General features: G+C 37.0%; 1 long non-coding RNA gene across 1 annotated transcript in view; it reads right to left on the bottom strand.

Moving 5' to 3' along the window:
- Positions 1-17,709, bottom strand: part of LOC140623590 (uncharacterized) — a 53,137-nt gene that overhangs the window by 8,067 nt on the left and 27,361 nt on the right. Inside the window, exon 6 of the long non-coding RNA XR_012023153.1 lies at positions 7,625-7,715. This is a non-coding gene — a long non-coding RNA (uncharacterized lncRNA). The remainder of the gene's footprint in view (positions 1-7,624; positions 7,716-17,709) is intronic.

The following is a 17,709-nucleotide window of genomic DNA, read 5'->3' on the forward strand; positions in this document are numbered from 1 at the left end:
GTCCAGAACCCAGTCATATAGCCCCAACCTAACCACCAAAGAGGCTGTAAAATGTGACCTTTCTATGTGTCCAAGAAGAGTAGGTAGGATCGGTGAGTATCTAGCCATCCTCTGACATACTATCTTCTGATGAAACCAGTAAGATTTTTTTTTCTGCTCACTGCTACATACAGTAAAAGCTTCTGGTAAATTGACTGGAGGCCTTCTTATTGTTCCTAGTCAGCAAAAATCTGGAGGCTTAGCTGGGCTAAGTCTAAGGTTAACTCTATCTAGCTGTAGCTGAAGGTTTAGCATATCCAGAATTCTGAAACCAATCCTGTTTCCTCTAAAATTAATTTTAGAAATCTAGGTTACTAAGTAAGTTATCAGTGTGAAATTCAGTGTTTTCTTGCTATAGCTGTGATCCAGTGCCTGTTAAAAATTGTGAACCCTGGAGACGGACTGCCTGGTTTGCAATCTGGATTGCTACCTATTGGCTTTGGGCAAGTTATCTCATTTTCCTGTTCCTTAAAGTTGGAGTTATATATTTAATACACTGGAGCATTTGTGAGAAATAAATTAGAAAAGCTGTGAAAAGCACCCAGCACCTAGTTTCTGAGCCACTGCTATTATCATCGACATTTACCAATGTTGGACTATACAAAATTGAGTCCTGCTCCTATTTCCCCAGAATCTGAATGATTGTAAATTTTTATCTGTGGGTATGTCAATGGAAAGGTACTCTCCAGATTTGGGAGAGGGGGTATATGGGGGGGGGGGGAGTTCAGGGAGTGAGCCCATGAGAGAAATTATGAGTGTATAGAGTCCCCCCAAAATGAGATGTCATGAGCTGTCTACACCAACAGCCAATAGACAAGAGTGAGTCAAAAGAAGATAATCCAGTGCCAAGTCCAGGGTTCAGTTAGACTCCAGTATTCAAAGAATCACCATTTAGCCTGGGTAGGCCTTGAATGGAATCACAAGATAGGTAACCTGTGGCAAAGTTGGGTCTGATACCCAAACAGACATCATGGCCCTTTCTAGTGATGCAAGAGGGTAGAACAAGAGAAGGGGGAAATGTGGCCTATAGGAGGGACAACAACAATAGAAATAAAACACCTGTGCGGGATGGGAAATAGTTTTGCTAAAGTTACCTTTTATTCATATTTGATGTGCTGCACTGTCCTTCTAAAAATCTTTGCCTGTCATGCCATTTCGCTTCAAATGAAGCCTTGCCTTGTTCTGATCAGTGACCTTGCCTCTCCACCTTAGTTAACATCTGAGACCAGTTTCCTCTAAAACTACTACATCTCTCTCATGTCCAATAGCTTTGTGGACCTCGACATGTCATTCTAGATCCACCACCTCTGATACTAATCATCCATTGGCTCACCTATTTGAATATGTACCAAAATTTATATTTTATATTTGCTTTTTGACCCTTGAAAAATCTCTTGGCTTATCAGATCCTGGACTTTTAGGGTACAGCTAGTCCTACCACAATTCTTGCTTTTGGCCCATATTTGGGAAATCCTATCTCTAAAGAAGACACATTATACTAACTTAAAATCTTCAAGAACTCAATCAACCAATAGGAGAAGTTTTCCTTTATTGAAGTTTATTAAACTCTTTTTAAAAATTGAGATTGAGGAACACCTCGGTGGCTCAGCAGTTGAGTGCCAGCCTTTGGCTCAGGGCATGATCCCAAATCCGGGGTCGAGTCCCACATCAGGCTCCCTTGTGGGGAGCCTGCTTCTCCCTCTGCCTGTGTTTCTGCCTTTCTCTCTGTGTCTCTCATGAATAAATAAATAAAATCTTTAAAAAAAATGAGACTGAAGTTTCTTTTAAATTCCCTGACATTTCCAAAAATAAATACTGGCATTTCCTTATGCAACAAGTCTTCACGCTAAACACTTGTTTTCATATGTTGAATCAGTAGGCTTCAAACCAGTTCTGAGTTCTCTTTGTAACCATTTCCCATGTTCATTGCTTGTATCCCAAGCAAAAATTGCTTTCTTTTTTTAGGCAGCCTGATGGTATGCTGTTTGAAAGGAAATATCGCTATTTGGAGCATTATGAGCACCTATGCTTGGTTTTCCATCTATACATTTCCAACATGACTTATAAAGAGAAAAATATATTTGCTCCCTGTATCCAAGGTAAAAACAGGTTTATTTCCTTTTGGGGGATATAGGAAAAAGGAAACAGAATATTATCATCAAATTTCTTCTTTGAGTAATAATATCTTAATGAAGATTTGTAATCTTATTTCCTCTTTGAAACTTCATTAAATATTTTAATCTACTTAATTCAAACTAAACAAACTGCTTTGGTAAAAGATATGCCTTTGCACATAACATATCTTGTCTTCTCCCTTTGCATCACTGCTTATAAGATTTGAATCTCCCCTCTTGTTATGGTTTAATAGCTCTAACATTAAACTTCATTTTCAGGATGATGAATAGAGATGAGGTAAAAAATATATTCCCAGTTTAATATAGAGTACACTGAACTCTGAAGTGTTTCATAAAGAATAGTGAAATGCAGAAGAAAGTTTGAGTTTTTACATTTTTTATTAATGATTATAATTAATAACCAAAATAGTTAATTTTCTTTGGCTCAACTTTTTAAATATTATTTTACTGTTGAAAGGCACACAATGCATTTATTTTTTTAAATATTTTATTTATTTATTCATGAGAGACACGGGGGGGGGGGGCGGTGGCAAAGACACAGGCAGAGGGAGAAGGAGGCTCCATGCAGGGAGCCTGACGTGTGACTTGATCCCCAGTCTCCAGAATTAGGCCCTGGGCCCAAGGCAGTGCTAAACCGTTGAGCCACTCGGGCTGCCCCATTTATTTTTAAATCATAATTTTTAATTTAGGAATTGAAGATGTGAAATCTTAAACGACAACAAATTAACATTTGTTTTAGACTTCTGTATAGTTACTATTCTTTGAAACCAAAGAAAAGATATTTAATTTTATATAAAGCTAAGTGTCCAGCTTACTTTCCTAGTGGAGGAAAGCACCATGCATTCACTTAAATGTCAATCAATATAAATTTTATTTTCCTTTAAATAAACTAGCACAATTTTACTTATACATACATATATTAGTGATAGATGTATATATCATCATACTTGCAGAGAATAATTTGGCACTATCAATCAAAATTTAAAATTCCTACATCCTTTGAGCTGCAACTTTGCTTTTAGGAATTTTCCTATAGATACACTGGCTCATGGCTTAACTGATGTACTAACAGAATTTTTGTGGCAATAGCGCTTATAATGCAAAAGTTGGACATAACTTAAATGCCTATTAATAAGAGACTGACTAAATAAACTTTGTTAAATACATACAATATAGTAGATTATGCTGTAAAATCTAATATATTCATTCATCAAACAAATTTAAATATTTATAGTATGTCTCCTATGTGCCAGGCATTGTACTAGGCATTGGAGATGTGTGCAGTAAATAAAATCATTGAAAATATTTAGTCATATAGTTAACATTCTAGTTTGGTATCATAAACAATAAACAAAGATGATAATTAGTTCTATTTTTTTAAAGGAAGAGGGATAGAGAGCATGGGGTATTGAACTATATCTAAAATAAAAAAAAAGATCTTCAGCAGTAATATGGAATACTCTCTAATTTACATTATTAAATGAAAAAAGAAAAGTATCTAACAGTACGCAAAACACACAAACAAATCTTTGCTTATATAAAATAGCTCTGAAAAATAACAAGAAATTTGTAAGATGAGTTATCTTCACAAAGATATTTTGGGTGAACAGGAGCAGAAGAGAAAATTTCATTTTATATTTCAAAAATTTTATACCATATAAACACTTATTTTAAAAATTAAATAAAAAATTGGTACAAAAATAGGACTGAATTTCCAAATACTTCTGAAATCCTTTTATTAAAAGATTTTATTTATTTATTTATTTATTTATTTATTTATTTATTTATTTATAGCAGGGAGAGGGGCAGAGAGAGAGAGAGAGGAAGAAAGAGAATCTCAAGCAGACTCTGTGCTGAGATTGGAGCCAGATGTGAGGCTCAATCTCATGACCCCGAGATCATGACCTGAGCTGAAATTGAGTTAGACACTTAACTGACTGAACCACCCAGGTGCCCCTATCCCTGAAATCCTAATATTAGGAGTTATTTTATATCCTTGGGAAGTATTAATGATTTGTAGTTTTGGTAAAGTATTTCTGACTGTAAACACTTTAATAATATAAAGAGAATTTCTCATAATCTTTCTGAAAGTCTGTTTTTCAGGATGACTTTACCTGACCATACTCCTGTTCTAAAAGGAAGAAGAATGAGGTAAAAGAACAAGGATGAGGGTGTTTTGTTTTTTGTTTTTTAAACATTTATTTATTTATTCATTCATTCATTCACTCATGAGAGACAGAGAGAGAGAGAGGCAGAGACATGGGCAGAGAAAGAAGCAGACTCAATGCAGGGAGCCCAGTGTGGGACTCGATCCTAGGACTCTGGGATCACACCCTCAGCTGAAAGGAGACGCCCAACTGTCAAGCCACCCAGGCATCCTGGATGATGGTGTTTTAAGGATCCCACAAACCATTAGCTTAACACCCAAGGTGACTCAGGTCAGCACGGTCATTGGCACTTTGAAGATATATTCAATATTTTAATGGCTCCAGCCCACTTGTATGATATATGTGAGCATTCGTGGAATTGATGCATAATATCAAAATTAATCTTTAAGGGCCACAATAGGGTATACTTCTCTTATAAACTGAACTTCAGGGAACTTGAATTCCCTCGACTTTCCCATGGTGATCACAGACTGGGAAAAACAGGACTCCTAAGGCTTGAGAATGTGTTTCCTCCCAAATGAAACAATATTAGTATTAGTATTTTCTTTCTTGTTTCTTTCTCTTTTCTTTGAGAGTAATGTTTTCCCCTTCTATTGTGTCCATGCTAATCTTCCAAGGATCTAATCTGCAACAGAGGCAGTCTGCAACAGAAATTTTTCCCGGGAAAAATAAGACCAACCCATGAAATTCTGCTGGATTTCACAGGTAAGATATCAGGTGTCTTTTTTCCCAGCTAGTCAATACTCCACCAACTTCCTTCATTTTGGAAGTTCATTCACTGATGTTCTAGCAAGTGTCCCTCTGCACTCTGATATACAGAGAAGTATATATAACTAACTAGTAACTGACTGAGATTTAAGATATCCAGATTCTGAAGCTTCACATATGACTTTTTGTTAGGGGGCTGTTTATGACCATGCAAACAGTATCAATCACAAAACTAAAATTAGAAGGAACTTAATCATTCAGTGCAAGGAGAGGCCAGTTTTGCATGTAAGAAGCTTAGAAGAAGTCACTCCTCCATCCTAACAACAAGTAAAAAGCTGAACAGAACAACTCTTTTTGGATCCATAAGAAAGGGGAGGCCACAGGGCAAACTGCTATCTCCAAGAATAGAGAGACAAACAGACGACTACAGGAAAGCATAGCTTACTATCTCAGAGACTGACCACTGAAAAATATCACAGGAACCAGTGTCAGGTATGCCATGTCTACGTATCAAGAAAAAAATTACAAGGCATACCAAAATGAGAAGAGCACAACTTGAAGAGAGAATAAGCATCAGATCCAGACTTAGCAAGGATGTTGGTATCATATCAAATTGTTCATTTAAAGTGATTAGATTAATAATTTAAGGAATAAGTGGAAAGCTTACAAAAATAGATGGGCAATGTAAACAGAGAGATAGAAATCCTAAAAAAGAACCAAAAATAAAGGCTAGAAATAAAATATACACACACTCACTGTAAAGGAAATAAAGAATGCTTGGAAAAGTTTAGTAGCTAAATTGGACATGGCTGAAGAAAGAATCTCTGAGCTACAGGATGTATCAGTAGAATTCCTTAAAACCAAAAAGCAACATGAAAAAAAGACTGAAAAAAAAACAGAAAAGAATATCCAATAATAGTGGCACTGCTACAAAAGGTGTAACATATATGTAATGAGAATGCCAGAAAAATAATCAACAGAGAAACGGAAATAAATATTTGAAACAATAATGACTGAAAATGTTCACAAATTAATGTCAGACACCAAATCATAGATTAAAGAAGCTCAAAGAATACCAAGCAGGATAAATGGGGGAAACAAATTACACCTAGGCATATCATTTCCCAACTCCAGAAAAATAAAACATAAAGAAAAAAATACTGAAAGAAGTCAGAGGAAATCTTTCCTATAGAGGAAGAAAGATAAGAATTCCATCTGACTTCCCCTCAGAAACCAGACAAGCAAGAAGAGAGTGAAGTAAAATGTTTGAAGTGTTGACAGAATGAGAAAAAAAAATACACCTTAACCTGGAACTCTACACCCTGAAAAATTATCATTCAAAAGTGATGGAGAAACTAGGACTTTCTCGGACAAAAATTGAGGGAATTTGTTGCCAGTAGCCCTGCCTTCTAAGAAATGTTAAATTCTTTTGAAAGAAAATAAGTCAGATATTTGGATTTATAAAAAGTAATGAAGAGCATTAACGAAGGAGGAAGTGAAGGTAAGATAAGAACTTTTTCTTATTCTTAATTGATCTAGCACGTAGCAGTTTGTGCAAAATAATAGCATCAACAGTTAGATTATGTATGCTTATGTATATATCACATATGCTTCTGTCTGCTTACATATAAGCTAAAATGACAGCAATGATACACGGTGGGGTGCCTGGGCGGTTCAGTGGTTGAGCATCTGCCTTTGGCTCAGGTTGTGGTTCCGGGGTCCTGGAATTGAGTCCCACATCAGGCTCCCCTCGGGGAGCCTGCTTCTCCCTCTGCCTATGTCTCTGCCTCTCTGTGTGTGCCTTTCATGAATAAGTAAATAAAATCTTAAAAATATATATATACAAAGAATGGGTGAGAGAAATTAGAATGATTTTGCTATTAAATGAAACACTACCAGTGAAGTCGCATAGGGCTATTTGAAAGGGAACTTGGATTAGCTGTAAATGTATATTGCAAACTCTATGGCAATTACTTAAAAAGTGAAAAAAGAAAAGAAAAGAAATATAACAGATATACTAAGAAAGGAGAGAAAATGAAATCAAATAAAATGCTCAGTTGAAACCACCAAAGTTAGTGCACGATGAATAAACTGAGGTCTAGAGAAGGAACATAATGATTTCTTCAAAAATTTAAAGTAAGATGCTAAGCCAGGACAGGAACCAATGTCACCTCCAGTTCAGTCACTTTCAGACATAAATAAATACTCAGCCTCACTATGCATCCACTACCAGTAGTATTACATTCTCTTTTAGGAAACATAAGGTCCCTGACTGGTTCTTTTGATCTTCCATTTCTATAATTACTCAATTTCACCATATTGATCATTGATGCCTCTATAGATTAATATAGCCACCGATACATTGGTATTTTTATAATCAAAAACTACCACCATTTCCTGTGGTTCTAGTTGGGGAAAAGTTAGCTTTGTTTATGCTTTTCCAGACATTGGTCATGATTCCCAGTCCTTGCTGAAGGATGGTGAGGAAACACCATCATTATTTTATCTTATCTTGAAATTATCATGGCATCCAAGATGTATTAAACCTTCACATGCATGTGAACATTTTTTTACCTCAATAATATTTGAATATTGTCATGGGTCAGCTTCACCAGAAGAAGACAATGACGTGAGAATTCAATACAGAAGGGCTCCTGAGAGAAACCTGTGAAGAAAGGAGATGAGGAGGGCAAGACAGAAGACAAGTGAGGGCGCGACTTCAGGCAAAACCCCAAACCAGTCTCATCCTGTAGAGCTCTGGAATCTAAATTCTACCCCCATATTTACCCCAACATAAGGCAAGTTTGCCGAGCCTTCAAAACCTGTGTCTGTCTGTCCTTAATGAGCATCATCATCGGGGACCTGTGAACCTTTAGGGAGGGATGCTGGCTGGTTGTGCATGCAGTCACCATGGCACCAATAGCCCAAGGGCAGTCCTCCAAAGAGAATTGAGGTCTAAGCTTCCAGGGGCCAACACACTGAAGCCAGGGAATGGGCACATAGAAAGAGTCAGACAGATCTAAGGAGATCTGCTGAGTACCAACAGCATCTGCTCAAACATTTTTGCATTATCTGTCCTAAATAAAAAAGACGAAAATATGATTAATCACTGACATATATTAAAAAAAAAATCACTGACATATATTATCCAGGTCTTTCCTTAGGAAAAAAAAACCTTAAAACATATTGACGTTTGTTTTCTATTTAAGACAAAGGCCCAATACCACCATATACATATTTTTTCCTACAACACATGCACATATTTCTAAAATATTTTCTTCTAGGTTTATATATGATTTTTAAAAGGAGTTTGCATAAATGAAACATTATTCCTATTCACAGTCAGTTTATTTCATACCCTCCTTCCCAAATTTTCCTTAGGGATTCATTTCCCTTCCTTTAAATCTAGTCAACTCATTCAAGGTCCTGATGACTTTAGTATAATGCACTGGAACTCTAATTATTCATACCTTCCAATTTATAAAACCTAACCAAAGACGATGAACAGTTTTTTTTTTCCTTTGTCAGGCAAGGAAAGGCAAGGCTTACTTAATATCTATCTACTTTTTGGCATATACTTAAAATGCTTCATGTCAGAAAAATTAAAGCAAAATGGAAAGTTTTAGCCAGAATCTCTCATATCTTCAGACATTGGAAAATCAATAAAAGAGTTAGAGAGATTCTCACTTCTTAACTATTCTATACCCATAATTTTGCCCTTTGAATTCTTCCTACATTATAGCTCAGGACTATCAATAATGAGAACAGAATAAATTTAAGAACAGATAGCTCATGACATAGTTTGGAGTAGTTATTCCTAATTTAGAGTTTCAAACCCTCAGAGTACACAAATAAATATAAAAAGCAAAAGTCATGTGAAAATCATGCATTTATGTGGGGAATAGACACATGGATTAAATAAAAGGATGTTTATTTTTTCTAAACTAAAAATCATACCGACCCAATATGACAATACTCGTCATATGCTAATCAGAAGCTCTGTTGGTCGTTACATTAGCTTGACTCAAAGATCAAAATATGCAAACAAATAGTTACTTAAGGAGTTCAATTACTTTGTTGAACTGATTATCTCAAAACAAAGCCTTATGAGTGAAGAACAATAGAGGAGATTCCACTTTGTAGAAAAGACTGAGAACACCTTCCCTCTTCTCTTACTCATCTGTAGGGTGATTCAGGTATCTGAGACTGATTATCAATTTACCAAGAATACTGGTTGCGAGATAAAAATGCATGCAAAATCTCTTGTAGCCTTATTCCAGTGCCAGCCATTTAACATCTTAATATTCAGAGCTCTGACATACTGTTGCAAAGTTTGTGTATTGTAATACAGTGCCAGGCTGCAGGGGTGAGTGGGGGCTGAAATCCACCCATGCTCAGGAGCCAAGCTGTGGCTTGCAGCTACACCTAAACCGGGGGGGTGAGGGGACAGGGAGTCTTTTCTTAATTAACAAATGGTACCACAGAGGCTAATGGCAAGCCTGTTTATCTTATTAAAGTAAACATATCTGACCAGATATTTTTCTCTTTGGATCTGAAAGGTTACCCTTCAGCCTAGAAACACTCAACAACCTAGATATCAAATTATGAACAATTAGTTATATAATTTCCAAAATATTCCAAACGGTTTCAAGCTGCCAAGGGAAAATTGTGTAGCTTGACACACACAGATATGATTATGTAGACATGAAAATATACTTAGCTAGAAAACTGGTTCACATACAGGAAAATATATTTTTTTCTTATATGGGTCACGTAATTGATCTTAACAGTCACGTTCCACAATAAGACATTTTGTCATTTAAATGAAAGTACTCTCAGGGTCAGAGAAAAGATAGCCTCTGTAGAGTCTGTGATTTTCTTAAATACCCTCTTAGAAACACCACTAGGACCTACCATTTGGGTTTTATGACCCAAATAAAATTATCCCTTTAGGTCCCCAAATTAACCTAACTCTTTCCTCTGGTATTTATGACTACTGTTTTGTATTCATTAAATTTAAATGCCATAATGTATTTTTAATAAATAGACATAAATAATCCAATCCTAAAAATATCCAGGCTATCTCTCTGTGTCCTCAGGGAGCTTATAGAACTTCTGTTGTTATAAAATTTTGACTAGAAAAGGCTGTCAAAAATTTACTTTTTTATATTCCATTTTCTTATTTCTTTCCATTGTTTTGTTTACTAGATTGTTTCAAAACTCAAAAATCTAATATTTAGTAAAAATGCCTCCATTTTGTTTTTTCCACAACTTGACCTTCTTTCTTTTATAAAAAAAAAAAAAATAGTTTTATTCCATTGATTTTTTTATCCTTTCTACTGATGGAGGATTTTCAAAAGTTTAACTCTTTCCTTTCTGACCACTGTCATTAACCTCATCCAAATACCAGTCCTTCAATCTCCAATGTCTCTCTCTTTCCTCCCCACACCCTTACTACACACACACACACACACACACACACACACCACACACACACACACACACACACAGGATCTAGAGGAGAAATCTATTCCCCTATTTGTTCTTGCAAAAACAGGGAGATGGAAGAAGGAGGCTTAACCAACAGAAATAGAGAGTACCTTCTACAGTATAAGACTGCACTCTTTCAGCTGGAGGGATATCACACTCCATGATTGCCTGCTTATTCATCTCAGAGTTGGAATTAGAATATCCTTATTTAAAACTACAGATTGACTTCTTTCTCCCCAATTGTTCTTTGATTGAATGGCCCACCTCCAGGACAGTGTGCTATTGACAATTGCTTAGACAAGCAGATAGAGGACAAAAAGAATATCTAAATAGCTCAGTTTCCATTTCAAAAGAGAATTTTCAAAAATTTTAGTTAATTTATCTATTTGAGAGAGAGTGAGAGCGAGAAAGACCACAGAGGGAGAGGAAGAGGGAGAAACAGAGTCGCCACTGAGCAGAGAGCCTGATGTGAGGCTCAATCCCAGAACCTGAGATCATGACCTGAGCCAAAGGCAGACATTTAACCAACTGAGCCACTCAGGCATTCCAAAAGAGAATTTTTAAAATGCAGAAGCTGTTTTAAAAAATACCCAAAGGAATCATTCTTCTAATATTACTCAAAGGACAATGGGCATCCTGTGTGAGAAAAAGAGCAAGTGTATGTAGCATACTAACTATGGAGGCCACAAATACCACCACTTTCCTGAGTCACAGGTTCCAAGCCTGTATCTCATAGAGCATGAGGAAATCATGAGTTTCATGTACAATAAGCTGGCTGTCTCTCATCACTGGGGGAAACCAGAATTATGCATCAATTGCATAATTCCAAAAGCCAACCTCAGTTAAGATTTATTAAAAGTAGATCTCCACCCTTCACTTTCTGAGAGTACAAATTCCATTTGTCTCCACAACTCATTGATGATAGTCCCTATTCCCCCTCCAAAACTGTACAACAAAAAAGTTATTCCTGTTGTCTATACCTCTCTGGAGCTGATCTAGGGACAAGATGACATTTGCTCTGTATTAGTATTTAGGTTATTGACAATGGCTTCTCTATCTTGTGTGAGCTTGGATAAAACCACTGCACTTGAAATATTGATGTTAGTGATAACTAGGGGGACACCTGGCATTTGCTCTCTAGTCCTCTGACATTTATGTTTCCACTTTGATTTTTTTTGGCTCACATTCAAAGCTAGATTTTCTTCAATGGCACCCCACCTGGCTTATTTGACCTGGTAAGAGTGACACTGTATCCTAGAGAAACTTTTGCAGGGAGTTGAATCAAAGTAAAAGATAAATGCAATTCTTTGCAAAACCTGACTTTATGGGAGCCAGGGTTGCTCCCTGCAGGGACTTTCAGTAGAAGGGATCCCACGCAGATGGGTGCTGTGCTGCACGGTATTTATGCATGCCACCTACTGGTGCACACAAAATGCATGGTGTGAGATTTGACACATCATCCCAGTTCCAGAATACATGTGCAACCTGACAAACTTATTATCTGATCAGAGTGAACTGCATCCATCTTTGCTGTTTATACAACTATTTAAATTTAAGAATGTCATTTATTCCTCCCCCTAATAGGGGACGTGATTTTTTTTTTAACATATTGGTTTTACAGAGGATTTTAGAAAAGGTGCCTGGATTATGAGCAGAGTGGAATTTAAAAGGCATATAGGGATGCCTGGGTGGCTCAGGGGTTGAGCATCTGCCTTCAGCTCAGGGTATGATCCTGGGGTCCAGGGATTGAGTCCTGCACCCGGCTCCCCATAGGGAGCCTGCTTCTCCCTCTGCCTATGTCTCTTTCTCTCCATGTGTGTATCTCTAACAAATAAATAAATAAAATCTTTTAAAAAATAAAAAACTATAAAATAAAAGGTATGTAAAAACCAAGGCTTTGTGAACTATATCAGGAGGGAAAAGACTTCACTAGTGAGCTAGATAACAGAAGGAACAAAATGAAGTAACGCTAGTAAAAAAGAAATGAAATAAAAAGAGTTGAATTATGCCTTCGTGAGTACTTACTTTTTGTTCTTATTGAGGTGTTTTTGAAGGAATGCAATGGTCAACACAAAAAGAGATCCAAGAAAACATTTCATTAAGATTTATCTGAATTTCAAGTAAAGAGAAGAAATTGATGATAAAAGCTTATTTGATATCAGAATTTGTGTAGTTCCACTCCCCCCACTACCGACATCCTTCTTCATCCTTCACGTCCCTGGGCTTGCCCTGGTTGGCTGACCTTTGGGGTCAGAGGTCAGCCAGGCTGACCCCAGCTTCACCAAGCTTCTTGCTTCTAATTGGCTTTGGCCATTGAGGGATAGGATACTAGAAAGCTGGAGGAAAGAAAGGTCATCAGATTAATTCTTCCCTGACTCCTCCTTGTTTTGAGGCTGTGTTTCTGGCAGCATATCCTTCTCAAAACACATCAACCAGAGCCTGGTGCTAGTAGCCCTTCATCCAGAGTCCAAGGGCTCCTTAAGCTCTGGTATCTATTTCTTTACCTCCTTCCTTCAAACATAAGGCTGGTAAAAGCTTTCCACTATTGCTAATGCCTGGGTACCCCCTCATCCTTTGTTTGCCCAAAATCTGAAAGTAAGCCACTTACAGCAGCCTCTTCTTGAACTAACTGGTGACCAATTTTGAACCCTGCCAGTAGCTTGACCAATAAGCCTTTGAAGAATGCTAGAGCTTGAAGGCATCCTGGAGAATGGAGTCCAATATCTCCATTTTAAAAACAAGGGAACCAAGATTCAGAGAAGTGGCCCAAGAGGTCATAACCAACAACTCAATGAGCTGAGGTAGACCTACACTTCAGGGCTCTTGATATGTGCTTTGGCTCTCAGTTCCTTTCAGGGTACTGTATCAGTTTCAATGTCATTAGTTTGTAGAAAAGAGAGGAAAATAAAATATGTAAAGTAAATCCCAATGCCAATTATATGTGTAAATTAATTTTGTGTTTATCAATATGTACTGAGAAGAATTTTGACACATATTTTACCTCAGCTAGATGGTAGCTCATGACACAGGGCAGAAGGTTTTGTTTTCGCTGTGGTAACTTCTGTTGTGCTAATGTTACATCTCAACATTCTAATTTTCCTGCTGTGAATAGAACACTTTTTAAATGACTCAAGCGCCTAAATTATCACATTCTAATCTACTGATATGTCTAGTAAGATGTTTTGAAATGTAGTGATATACCATTTGAATCAAAATTGAAGGGAGAGTGAATTCATTTTTCTTCAAATGGATTCCAGTGTGACTGATCAATGGTGGGGGACTGCAGGTTTGAGTTCTGGTCCCAGTCCCACAGCGAAGCCATTGGTCCTTGACTGAGAGTCAGTTTATACATCTCTAAACAAAGTGGAGGTTCAGATGACTTCTTATTTTCTCTTCCATCTCTGCTATTCCATATTTCTACAAACCAGAATATTGAAGCAAGAGTGCCCCTCCAGTTTTGTCATTAGTAAAATACAGAAAAAAATTCCAAATAAGTTTTGACTTGCTTTATATTTTTCTATCTTTTTATTTTACAAATACAAAAAGAAGAAAGTAAATATAATGACTATTTCCTCAATAATGCTGAAATTAATGGAAAATAAAATGTTGAAAATGGATTTCTATCGTCTCTTAGCTAGTCTAAGAAGAATATAATTGTAGAGGGATTTTTCTGAATGTTTTTTAGGTCATTGACTACTTTCAGGATCTTCTAAGGGTTGTCTACAATTTCAGAGGTCTACGAGCTAAGGCATCCATTGCTTAGGGTAAAAATTCCTTTCTTCAGCATACAGATAATGATACATTTTATAAGTACATTTCCATTTTGAACTTTTCCCCAATAGTCTTTTTCTATAACTATCAAATATTTAAGATTGACTTTGTGTGAAAATAGGGGTTAAATCTTGGTTCTATTACTACCTACCTGAGTGAGCTTGATCAAGTTGATTCCTGTTTCTCATCTTCATCTTCATCTTCAAAATTGAATGAACATTTTGCTTTTATGAGGTTAGTGAGATAATAAATGGAAAGTGGCTCCAGTTACTGTAAAGGATTTATCTAAGGTGGTTACTGTTTGTTAGCATCTAACACGATACCTAATCAAGTAGGTGCTTAATAAATATTTGATCAAATAAGCAGATGTTTGAATGAATAAATGATAACCATTTACTTTCACATTCTCTCTTGAGATTCACATTATGGCCATTTTAACCTTTGTTAAAATCTAGGTTTTCCACTGAAGTTATTTATTATCTTAGTTACCTATGGCTTAAAAATTATTGTGTTAAAAGATGCTCATGGATATGTAGTATTACAATTCTTTAAAATACTGAAGTAGCTATAATTTGAATTCTTTGGGTCAGTTTAATAATAATGTAATGTGTTGTTATGAAAGCACCTAGCAGGGGCACACAATAACCTCAAAGTAAAAACAGTTCCCTTCTTTCCTTTCTTCTCTTCTCTGGAGAAGTTTACTATTCAGTGGAAGTTTCCTTTTAGACATCAGGAAAGTCTAATTCCTACTTTACTAAAAAATCTTCAAAATCTGTCTTAAAAAGTAAGGTTTCTTTCTTCCTCGTGATTATACATTCACCACAGGTCTCTTAAGAGCTGTTACTTGTAATCATTCATGGGCTCAGGCTGATAACATAGGTATCATCTCCAACATTTTCAGTTGCTGTACCAGAAAGATACAGTTCTGGAGAGTTTTATATCAACAACTGGCTGTGCCAGCCTGGAAATGACATATATGTTGTCTGCTCATACCTCATTGGCCAGAACTAGTCACATGGTCCCACTCAATTACAAGCTGTCTAGGAAATATAATCTTACTGTGTTTTCAAAACACGAAGAACCTGAAATACTTGGCAAGCTGTGCTAAGGACTGCCATTATAGAGGCATAAGATACGATTGTCTTGGACCACTTTAATCTACCCTTAACACATTCAGTCACAGAAATCTTGCTTCAAGCCAATCACAATCCTCTCCATGCTTATTCTGAGAAGAAAGAAAAGCAAGAAATTGGAAAGAGAGATGGTTAGGAAAAATGGGAAAAGGGAGAGGAAAGAGAAGGATAAACAGAAAAGCAAGAAGGTAGGTAAAGAGCAAATCAAAGAAAATATAATTGTTCCAGAATGTTCATCATCAATGAAAGGGTACATGTAGCTCTAGCAATTTTAGAGTCCAACTTCTCTTAGAAGGTTGTGGAATTACTGGGGTTCTTAGATTTTGTTTGCTATTTCCTTATTTAACAGTAAAAATTGATAATTGAACATTTAACCATTTTCAAAGTGATTTCAGTGACATTGTCCCTCAGGATAATTATTATCCTCATTTTATGAACACCAAGTCTGAAGCCTTGAGAGGTACATGAGAAATTATTCCCCTGGCAAATGATTTAATGGTGAAGTGGGTCTCAGAGTAGAGGAGTGCAGATGGGAAAGGTGGAAGAAAGGAGAACGAAAAGAATTAAAGGGGAAATTGTATGGTTCCAAGAAACTAATCCAAGAATGAGAAAGTCCTGACACCCAGATTGATATAAAGTAACAAAGGATTTGGGGTTGTGAGTTCTCTGATCTTGTTTAAGAATGGGCTTTTGCACTTTGGATGACATGTTAGATCATTTCAAAGCCATGACAGTAATCAGAGCAAGTGGTCAAAGATGGTAAGGTATGAAGCAAATTTTCCCAGGACTTGTCCCGAATCCAGGGTACAGGACAGCAGGCTGTGACAGAGCCACCTGTGCAAACACCCAGCTGGGTGAGCCCCGGGAGCTGAGGAGTTGAAGGAGGACTTCCACCTGTTCCACCTGTGGCCTTGGTTACTGCCAGGAGCAGCAGATGGCACTTGCTGGACGTAGATGCTTGGTAGCCTGGGATACCTACATATAAAGCAGAGCAGCATGTTCATTATTCCTCCTGGGATGCAGCCACTCTGGGAAGGCCCCAAAAGCCTCAAAATCAGGAAAAAATATTATGTTAGGTGCAGTACAGTTTTTCTGGTGCATAGAAGGTTCTAATTCCCTGATACATGTTTTCTGAATCTGTATTTTATTTTTGTACCTCCACTTTTTCTAAAAATATTTCCTTATAGTCCTCAAATATTTAAGCATTTGAAGTAAACTAGCATTTTCAAGGTGAATTTTTTCCTAGAAGAAAATGTTTCCTATACTGTTTAGTAGGAAATAAGAGATCAGATGATGAAAGGACATGGAAGAAACTTAAGTACATCTTATGAAATGAAAGAAGGCAATCTGAAAAAGCAACATACTGTATAATTCCAACTGTATGACATTCTGGAAAAGGCAAAACTACAGACACAATAAAAGATCAGTGGTTGTGAGGGATTGGTAGGGGGGTACTTTTAGGGCAGTGCATGAAGTATCCACATCATTATACCTGATGTATCTATGTCAAACCTATAGAACGTACAACACCAAGAGTGAGCCCCCAGGTAACCTATGAACTTTGAGTGGCTCCAATGCATCAATGTAGGTTCATCCTTGATTTTAAAAAAAAATGCATCACTCTAGTGAGTGATGCTGATAGGAGGGGAGGCTATGTGTGGTTGGGGGGCAGGGGGTATATAGAAAATCTCTGTACCTTCCTCCCAATTTTATTATAAACCTAAAACTGCTCTAAAAAAGATATTTTCAAAAAAAAGGAAAAATGGAAACTTTTCCCTGGGAAGAATTTTTAGGCAGTTGATTACCTGACAAACATCCAATGAGCCAGTTACTGAGTGGAACCTTAAAAGTTGAAAAACCAATGATTGTTTTATGAGTTCGTTACCCTCATAACATTGTTGATATGTTTTCACAGAATTCTGGGAGGAGTGGAGAGGATGGAAGGAGCCTTCTGTGAGTCTCCCACAGGTAAGAATATTTGTGAATATTTCCCCTGGAACTGTGCTGTTAATTTGAGCCCCAAAATGCTGGCATAGCCCATGGAAAGGGGTTCCTGTTCCATCTCTCCTCCTGACCCCATCCCTTCTCCTGCTGCTACTACTGAGGGCCTAACTCAGATTGTCAAAAGCCTGTGCCTCGCTGCCAGAAAATCACAGTTTTCCCTACCTGCTTACAGTGCCACCCACAGGCCTGCCATATGTTGCTGGATCCAGGGAAGAGTCTCTGCCTAGAACTATGGAACACACCTTCTCTGAAAATTCCATT

Source organism: Canis lupus, chromosome 33 (assembly GCF_048164855.1).
Source record: "Canis lupus baileyi chromosome 33, mCanLup2.hap1, whole genome shotgun sequence".
In the NCBI taxonomy this organism is placed as follows: Eukaryota; Metazoa; Chordata; class Mammalia; order Carnivora; family Canidae; genus Canis; species Canis lupus.